This window comes from Rhineura floridana, chromosome 18, assembly GCF_030035675.1.
Source record: "Rhineura floridana isolate rRhiFlo1 chromosome 18, rRhiFlo1.hap2, whole genome shotgun sequence".
NCBI lineage: Eukaryota > Metazoa > Chordata > Lepidosauria > Squamata > Rhineuridae > Rhineura > Rhineura floridana.
Window position 1 is genome coordinate 25,856,661 of NC_084497.1, and position 10,251 is coordinate 25,866,911.

The following is a 10,251-nucleotide window of genomic DNA, read 5'->3' on the forward strand; positions in this document are numbered from 1 at the left end:
ATTCAGTTACCATGTGTCTGCAGCAATTTGAGATTTTTTAAATCCTCATGAAAATTCCTCTGCATTTTAGTACAAACGTCTCCTAATATACACATTTTTGTATTCAGTTTTGACGAATGTACACGTTTTTGCAAGCATTCCCCCCTAATATGATGCATTTTGGTATTTTATTTTTCACTAATGTGCTTCTATGCACACTTTCCCCTAATAAATTTTTCTGTGCAATGTCTGAAATTCGCACTTTTCTGACTTTTGCAATGCAGTTCTCTAGTCAAAAAATGTGTACAAAAAAGGTGTATATTATGGGAAATTATACATAAGGGTGCATGTATTGTTAAAACAGCCTACAAAGAAGCCTTATATTAGGGAGCAAATTGCTCGCAGTGATATTTTGGGCAAAATTGCATACAAAAATGTGTACTTAGGAGAAATGCATACTCAGATTCTGATGAATTCTCATGAGGACATAAAAAATGTAAACTGATGTGGAAATGTATAAACCTGAACTTAAGATTGGGAAAATAAGCAACCGGGGGAAACAGAAACTCAAATTTGTCTATACGCCAAACTGCCTCCCTCCGTCTCTCTGTGTAGAAAGCTCGCAAATCTGCCTAGCGCTGAATGCAGACTCATAGGAGATAACTTGAAGGGAGAAGGTGCCTTCTAGAGAGCAGAAAGGAACGCGGGATCCTTTTCAATTGTTATTTCAATGGTTGTGTCAGAATATATTTATTTGAGAAGAGCACTGCAAAAAAAAAAACCAAACCAAAAAAACAAAGCAAGAGCTGCTTTTGTTACATTTGGAGTAAACGCATCTTAACAGAAGATAGTTCAAGAGAGGAAAAAATGTTGAAAATAAAAAGCAGCCAGCAAGCTGGAGTTAACAATGGCACAGAGTAACAATAGAAGCTAATGCAAGCAGTTTGTGGAAGGAATAGCGAATGACGTGGCACAAAGAATATATGGCAAGATCCCAAGGCAGAGTTCCAAGGCATACCAGCTGGGGCATGAACAGGGAGCTATCAACGGAGGAGGGTGGTTATAACAGCATCAATGGCATGATTGGCAACCATTTCCTTAAAGTGGTTCACTAAACAAGACAGGGATGCTGGGAGACAATACGTTGTTTTTTTTTTAAAAACGTTAAAGGTGTCTACACTTCCACTAGCTCTGGCTGATGGCGTCAGGCCAAGGATTTTACAAAACGGAAATATATTGGCAAGAAGAGCTATGCTCTCTGTTGCTTTTGACTGTCACGCTGGAGGCTAGCCAAGTGATGGGATTGTTAACGCAAAAGGAGAAAGATAAGTCCCCTTACAGTTCTGGTCTGTACCTGGTGTGGTTTGGGATCTACAAGTGATGGGTTGGACCTTGGCCAAAAGAGAGATTGGTTGCACGCTATACATGTAAAGCAGATTTAAGGCACGTGGCTACCCCCTGGGAAGAACCCTGGGAACTGTAGTGTGCTAAGGGTGCTGGGAATTGAAGCTCTGCGAGGGGTAAATAATAATTCCCAGCATTCTTTGGGGGAAGCCATGTGCTTTTAAATATGCCTTAAATGTGCTTTAAGTGCATGGTGCGTACACAGGCTGGGTTGCCTGAGTGACACTGTATCTGAGACGGGAATTGGGACAGAAGAATGGGGGAGATAATGAAAGATAGAGGAGGAAGGGCAAGGAAGTCAGACCTATCCAGTGACGAATTAGAAGTGCAAACTGGGGGTCAAGGTGCATCCCAGGTGGGAAAAAGTTGAGTCAGGCCATTAGGGATTGGCTGCACTGAGTGGCAGTGGGTCTCCAAGGCGTCCGATGGCAGTTTTTCCCAGCCCTGCCTAGAGATGCCAGGGACCAAACTTGGGGCCTTCTGCATGCAACGCATGTGTGCTACCAGTCTACCACCTATGGCCTCTCCCCATTGCACGTGAGCGATAAAGGAGAATAAATGAATGAACGCACAGCTCTTTTTAAAAAAAATAATGGTGTTTCCATGAGCGTTTTTTTTTTTTTAGGAGGGAGGAATAAGGGCAAATACAAAAATAGGGAATTGGATACTCAAGGTTGCCTCTTCCTCTTGCAGAGAGAGAGAGAGAGAGAGAGAAAGACAGAGAGAGCGATATATAAATTACACTATCCATTTTGCTTGAACAGTGACCTTATTTCTGCCAGTTGAGTTGGGCCAATTGTTTCTGTGATTCAGTTTTGCATCTTAGCAACGCACACACACATGCACAAAACCCCTTTCCTAAATAAGGAGGTAGCCAAGATGCCATAATACCTAATGCCATTTGACCCAATGCTGGCAGAAACCTTCTATTTACATGTTTGAATTAATCTCTGTAATTGTAATTGTTAGAAAATGTGTTTTTAAATTTGTATATTTGTTTTTAATGTTTTTAATTGTTGTAAACCGCCCAGAGAGCTTCGGCTATGGGGCGGTATACAAATGAAATAAATAAATAAATCAATAAATAAAATAAATCTCACTCTCTGCTCTCCTCTTTCTCCTCCTTTCCTTCCTTTCTTTCTGGAAACTGCCTTTGGTGTCCTCATGACGTTAAAGCAAATAAAACATCCCGCCCCTCCACTCCCCAAACTCAAGGCAGATGTCCAAAGAATAAGTAAACGCACCTTTTAAAAAAACAAGTACATCCACAAAAAGAGGACTAAATTGCATGATTCTTTGCTGACCTTGTTCTTTGTGTGCTTTTTTTGTGTGTGTGTGTGCAACGAGGTGATTCTAAACATAGCCTACGTGCCTACATAGTTATCTGGAACAGAAGGCAAAGACAATTGAGTTCATCTCTTGGCAGTCACAACAAACCCTGAAGGAAGGAACTTCAGTGCTCAGTTTTAAAGCTGTGTGGCATTGCTGCTATACTTTGCCCGAGAGATCCTGCCAGTGGCTTTTTTTATTTTTATTTTGGCAGAATGTTGTCAACCAGCTAATATGTTCTCAGCGTGGGGTCTGTTCCACAGAGCAGCGGAAGAGGATTCCTCCCATTTGATCATATTATGTAGCAAGCAAGGCCAGAGTTCAAAGGGAGTTGGCACTTGCCTGCAGGGTTAGGGAGCTGGCATAGAAGGAGAGCGGCGGCCATTTCCATATCTGTCTGTCTGCCAACAGGCTGGCAGGGGCTGATCTAGATTCCTGAACAGTACAAGCTACGGAGTGGAGAGAAGACCAGAGCGGGACGTGAGCTTCTCTTCCTGCTCTCTGTTGAAAGAGACCCTTTTGGTGGCAGAGCCATAGAGACACAGATGGTGGTGTGGAGGCACTCTACCTTCTGCACCTCCAAGTAAATCAAGGGCCGTAGCTCAGGGGCAGAGCATCTGCTTTGCATGCAGAAAGTCCCAGGTTCAATCCCCGAGATCTCCAGGTAGGGTTGGGAAAAATTGCACGTTGGAAACCTTGGAGAGCCGTTGCCAGTCAGTGTAGACAATACTGATCTGGATGGACCAATGGTCTGGCTCAGTATAAAGCAATTTCCTACACTCCCATCTCTTAAAGGGAGAACCATAGCTCAGTGGTTAGAGCACCTGCTTTGCATGCAGAAGGTCCCAGGTTCAATCCCCAAGATCTCCAGGTAGGGCTAGGAACGTCCCCTACATGACACCCTGGACAGCTGCTGCCAGTCAGTGTAGGCTACTGAACTAGCTGGACCAATGGACCACGAGGCAGGTTCTTGTGTTCCTAAATCAGCTACATTCCCCTGCACATGAGAGGCATCAGACTGCATTGGGACTGGGGCCCCTTGAATGTTACGGCGGCACAAGTCAGAGGGCTCTTCCCAACAGCACTCTTGATGGCCACTGACAGCCCACGTGTCCCACCCTAACTCCTAATGCATTGGCTCCTTTCTTAAAAGCGATGGCTGCTCCACAATCCGGTTTTACTCCTTGTTGTATCTAAGAACATAACGCGAGCACTGCTAGAGCAGAGCAAAGGCCTCTCTCGTGCAGCCTCTGCCAATGGCCTGGTCCCACCCGAGTGTTTTGGACTTCAACTCCCATCAGCCCCAGCCAGCGCGGCAAAGGCTGATCTCGTGCCACGTTCCTGTCCCCCACAGCAGCCAGCCAGATGCTTCCAGGGAGCCCAGAAGCAGGACAGGGAGGCAATAGTAGCTCTGTCTGGCTCTCGGCAGCTGGTAGAGCCACGTACTGCTTTGGTTCCATTTAGCTGTCATGAACAGACTTTGATAGTCTTCTTCTCCTTGAAATTGTCTCAGTCTCCTATTAAACCCATGAAAACCAGAGGCAGAGAAGAGGGTGCCCTCCCAGCCAGTACAGGCAGTGGTCAGGGACGATGTAGCCCGACAACATCAGGAGGGCACCAGGGCACCCCATCCTTACATCTAAAGTAGGCAGAGTTGCAGTGGAGGTAGCGAGGGGACAGTAAAGGCAAGCGATGGTCTAGTTGAGAGATGGGGAATTTGCAGTCCTCCAGTTATTGTTGGACTCCATCTTCCATCAGTCCCAGCCAGCATGGTCAGAGATGGTGGGAACTGTGGTCCGAGAACATCTGGAGGACCACAGGCTTCCCATCGCTGATCTAAGCTAAAGGCCATCCGCCACATCTTGTGTCAGTGAATTCCACAAGTTAATTCCATGTTGTGTGAACAGATATTACCTTTTGTCTGTCCAGAATCTGCTGCCTATTAATTTCATTGGATGACCTTGAGTTCTCATAGTATGAGAAGCGGAGGGGAAAATGCTTTCTCCACCAAGACTAATTTTATAAAACTCTATCATGTGTTTCATTTTTTCTAAACTGACATCCGCAAAACTTCAGCCTTCATTATTTGGTTTACAGCTGGGGGAAAAAAGTCTGTTCCCTAACATAAATAGCATTCAAGGAGCCTTAATAACATTTCATAAAACACCAAAACAACAACTATAATAATAATAACAACAGAGATAAACAGAGAAGAGGACACAATTTAAAAATCCCCTAAACAGTTCCGGTAGCATGAAAACAATCTAATAAACCAAACTAGACAGTGTAGGTACAAAAACAAAACCTATAAATCATCCAGAAAAATATAGTAAGCAGGAAAGTCTGTATCCTAATATTTTGTAAATAGTGGTACCAGGCAAGTCTATCTTGGGAGTAAATTCCATACCTTGGCACAATCATAGGTAGGGATGGAGAAGAAAGTCTATTCAGTTTGCATTTAAAGCCAAACCTATCAGATTTGCACTTTCTTATTTATTTATTTATTTATTAAATTTATATCCCGCCTTATGGCCAAAAGGCCCTCAAGGCGGCTTACAAAAACATGAATATAACACATCATAAAGCATAAATACAATAATGCAATTCTCAAGATTAAATGACAAATAACATTATTAAAAGAAAAGAAAAAACATTTAAATGTGTCACAATAAGAGAAGCAAACACTTTATAAAAAGGCCTAGATAAAAATCTTCAATTTCCCAGCAAATAAGTAGCATTTTTATTTTTAACATATAAATATACACAGTATATAAGTAGCCAAACAATAATAATAAACAACAAACTAATGAGAACATCTCAATAAATATACAATTAAACAATCCCCACACACTTCACAACAGTGTTTAACAAAAATATACTATAGTCCAAATAACAGCAAAAATGAATCTCCAAAATTAAATCTTGACCCCCAAAACAACTAAAAAACAACTAACCCCAGTAGTCTATAGACATCCCGAGCAGCAGGTTCACGCACACATACACACACACGGTCTCTGGCCCCTTCAGCAGTTGCTGCTTTCGTAGCTGGAGAGAGACAGGGCCCTGCCCTTCCAGGCCAGGTGGAAATCAGCCAGAAATGCAGGGAGCAGGTCTTGCAGAAACTCACACAGGTAGATGGTCTCTGGCCCCTTCAGCAGTTGCTGCTTTTGTAGCTGGAGAGAGACAGGGCCCCACCCCTCCAGGCCAGGTGGAAATCAGCCAGAAATGCAGGGAGCAGGTCTTGCAGAAACTCACACAGGTAGATGGTCTCTGGCCCCTTCAGCAGTTGCTGCTTTTGTAGCTGGAGAGAGACAGGGCCCCACCCTTCCAGGCCAGGTGGAAATCAGCCAGAAATGCAGGGAGCAGGTCTTGCAGAAACTCACACAGGTAGATGGTCTCTGGCCCCTTCAGCAGCTGCTGCTTTTGTAGCTGGAAAAAGACAGGGCCCTGCCCTTCCAGGCCAGGTGGAAATCAGCCAGAAATGCAGGGAGCAGGTCTTGCAGAGACTCACACAGGTAGATGGTCTCTGGCCCCTTCAGCAGTTGCTGCTTTTGTAGCTGGAGAGAGACAGGGCCCCGCCCTTCCAGGCCAGGTGGAAATCAGCCAGAAATGCAGGGAGCAGGTCTTGCAGAAACTCACACAGGTAGATGGTCTCTGGCCCCTTCAGCAGTTGCTGCTTTTGTAGCTGGAGAGAGAGACAGGGCCCCACCCTTCCAGGCCAGGTGGAAATCAGCCAGAAATGCAGGGAGCAGGTCTTGCAGAAACTCACACAGGTAGATGGTCTCTGGCCCCTTCAGCCGTTGCTGCTTTTGTAGCTGGAGAGAGAGACAGGGCCCCGCCCTTCCAGGCCAGGTGGAAATCAGCCAGAAATGCAGGGAGCAGGTCTTGCAGAAACTCACACAGGTAGATGGTCTCTGGCCCCTTCAGCAGTTGCTGCTTTTGTAGCTGGAGAGAGAGACAGGGCCCCACCCTTCCAGGCCAGGTGGAAATCAGCCAGAAATGCAGGGAGCAGGTCTTGCAGAAACTCACACAGGTAGATGGTCTCTGGCCCCTTCAGCAGTTGCTGCTTTTGTAGCTGGAGAGAGACAGGGCCCCACCCCTCCAGGCCAGGTGGAAATCAGCCAGAAATGCAGGGAGCAGGTCTTGCAGAAACTCACACAGGTAGATGGTCTCTGGCCCCTTCAGCAGTTGCTGCTTTTGTAGCTGGAGAGAGACAGGGCCCCACCCTTCCAGGCCAGGTGGAAATCAGCCAGAAATGCAGGGAGCAGGTCCCGCAGAAACCCACACAGGTAGATTATTATTAAATAATAATAAATAATAATAATAAACTCAGCCATCCTTCAGAATTCACACTTATCCGAATTTTGCAATGCAGTTCTTCAACCAACCAATGTTTACAAAAAAGCATATAGGAGGTGAAAGTATGCATAAAAATGAATATGTGAGTGAAAATAACATGCAAAGATGCATTACATTAAGGGAAACTGCTTGCAAAAAATGTGTAATTGGTTAAAACTGCGTGCAAAAATGTGTTTATTAGAAGAAATTTGCACTAAAATGCTGAATTTTCATGAGGATTTTTTTAAATTGCATATTGCTGCAGAAATGTGGAGAACTGAATTTGAAGACTGGAAAAAACCTGCAGAGCATAGTGATCGACTCGGTATATAAGGGGTAAGACGATCTGTCAGGTATCCTGGTCCCATGCTGTATAGGGCCTTGTACACCAAAACGAGAACAAGTAGCTGTCAAAAGTCTTGACTGCCATGTTATGAACCTCTGCCAATTCTTAACTTCTCACCAGAACTGATACCACACCCATCCTTCTTGGGCTTGTTGTGAAGGGAGAGTCTGGGGACAAGACAGGGGTCCAGGGACATGCGTGGAGTCATCATTGGGCTAAGGGAGGCATCTTTGAGGCCGGGTAACTTGGGCAGCTTTGCTAAGACATTGGGTTGTTCAGAATCTTATATGGCACCAGAGATCTTCTCTTCCTAAGATGAGGTCCCTTTAGACTCATGGCTGGGCTGGACTCATGACACTTTTCTGGATCCCCCTCTTTGATTTGTCAGTTTCTTTCCCCTGCATTGCAAGAGGCAGGGGGCAGGAGAGGAAAAGAGAGCTTCCATTACCTGTTTCTTCATTGCAGCCAGTATAATTACTTGTTCATTTATTTTATTTCATTTTTTTCTTATTGCACTTGTCATAATAAATGAACGAGCACTTGCACTGGGCTGCAAAGATGAAATGAGTAAGAGAAGTGCTCCCTCCTACCCACCCCTTCAGCAGGGAAGATGAAGTGACGCATTAAAGAACTGATTCAGGAACGGCACTGCCACAAGTGAAAGGGAACAACAAATTAAAGGGCCACTAGCTGAGAAGGAGAAGCAGTTTAAAAAAGAGAGGGCATGGAAGCAATTGCTAATTAGAGGCCAGGAGCTGAGTGAGACCTCCATTGCACTTTGCCAGTCCGGAGCTGACAGACTGTGGTTGCAATTGCATGTTATGATTTGCAAAACAACAACAAACAACACAAAAACCTCTTGCAAATATCTTGTTGCTTGCTTTCAAATGTGATGTGTTTTAAAAGTTCTGGTCCATTTTGTATACAGAACAGATTATTCCTCCTTCCTTAACTACACTAACTGCGGCGAATTAAAAGAGGCATTAATCTTTATGTCGACCATGTTCTCCTTTCGTTACCCAAGTAGTGAAAGTTCAGATTGCCACAGTGATTTTTTTTTTAAAGTCGTCATGAAAATCCATCGGAATTTTAGTGCACTTTGCAATTTTGCCAAATACACACATTTTTGCAAGCAATGCATTTTGTACATACATATATATATATATGTATAAGACAGTTTTGAAAGCAACAAACAGAACTTGACTCACACTTAGGACAGGCAGGACATATTACATCAAATAGAACATCACCTGCAGGTCCTGCAATATAGTTTACATCATCGAGTGCAAAAGACCAGGATGTCATATCCAATACGTAGGAAAGACCACAACTGACCTACGCACGCGCTTCAGGAACCACAAATTGGCAATCTTGACAAAAAAAGTGGAGCAACCAGTTGCAAAGCATTTTAACATCGAGGGTCACAGCCTGTTGGACTTTTCCATTACAGCGATAGCGATGCCAGCAGATCCAGCAGCATTGACCAAAAGGGAGAACTTTTGGATTTACTCTCTGGAGACATTGGCAGCACATGGCCTGAACCTGGAGGACAGTACCACCACTACTTAGCTTCTGCGAATGAAGCCCCTCTGAGCATTCCATCCTCTATAACTGCCACCTTGGTAACAGCATTTGTATGTTAGCAGCTGATGAAGGCGGAAGCTGAAACGTTTTGTTAATACAATAAAAACCTCTGTTTGGTTAATCACAATTACGTTCATATATATATATGAACACACATACCTACCTACATTGCAAAATTTGGAGAAGTCTGAATTTCAAAGGATGGCTGCAGTTTGGTTTGCAAATTGCTTCAAGAAGCGAAAATCAGGATGCAACGGACCCAAATTTCTCTCTTACCCCTACTGAGAATAAAGCTCTGGCTAAAAATGACAATGCATGAAGCTGTCCACAGACCTTGCCCCAGATCGTATAACCCCCTAATTTCATCCCCAATAAACAACATTTACTGCTAGTTCAGAAAAGGGCCTTTAATATTCCCCGCTTTCTTGGTGTAAAGTTTCACGCAGGCTCAAAACCATTTCTGCAAGCCATTTAGAAACAACTAAATATGAAAAAGGGGAGAATCCACTCTTCCCATTTGCAGTAATTACAGGCGCATTTCAGTATAACGTGTTAATTAGTCTCTCGATAGTAATTCCTCAAGTTCATACTGTGATAAAGTGAGAAACAGTTTTCTCCAACCCCAAAGTTGCTGCTCCAGTAAGTGGTGGCCCATCGGTACATTAATTTGATTAAAGACTAGCGTGTTTGGTAAAATGAAAGGCCTGAACAGCAGAGAACAGGGTTGTTGTTTTTAACCAACATTAGTCGAATCTACTCCACATCTGAGGCTCCCCTGAATTACGGATACAAGATCTCTGTTCAAATGACTGACAAGGTTACCAGCTGTGGCTTTACAGTCAGTTCAATTATTTTATATTGTACCTTCAGGCTTCATTCCAAAGTGACTCTTGAAGAATAATCAGACACTCTCAATAGGCAATCAAACTGAAATTAGAACAAGGTTACAGACTTGGTTTCAGTTGGTGAGCGGCACGTATCTAAGAGCTAGTGAGCTTTTTGGTCTATCTTTGGAACAGCGTACAGCAGGAGAGATCATTGGCAACCCCAACCCTTTCTGTAGCCAAATCTGCAACCCCACAGGGTGCCTGCCCCAGTCCAATGGATCTTCAGTCTACGCATCATCTGGCCAAAGGAGCGAAGATGTTAGGAGACCACCCACACTGGCCAAGGAAGCTTCCTATGAACCAGTAGGGACCTCCTTAATAATCAAATGTACCTGTTTTGGATAGTATAGCCCTTTATCAGATGTGGAAACTGAGGACTAGCTT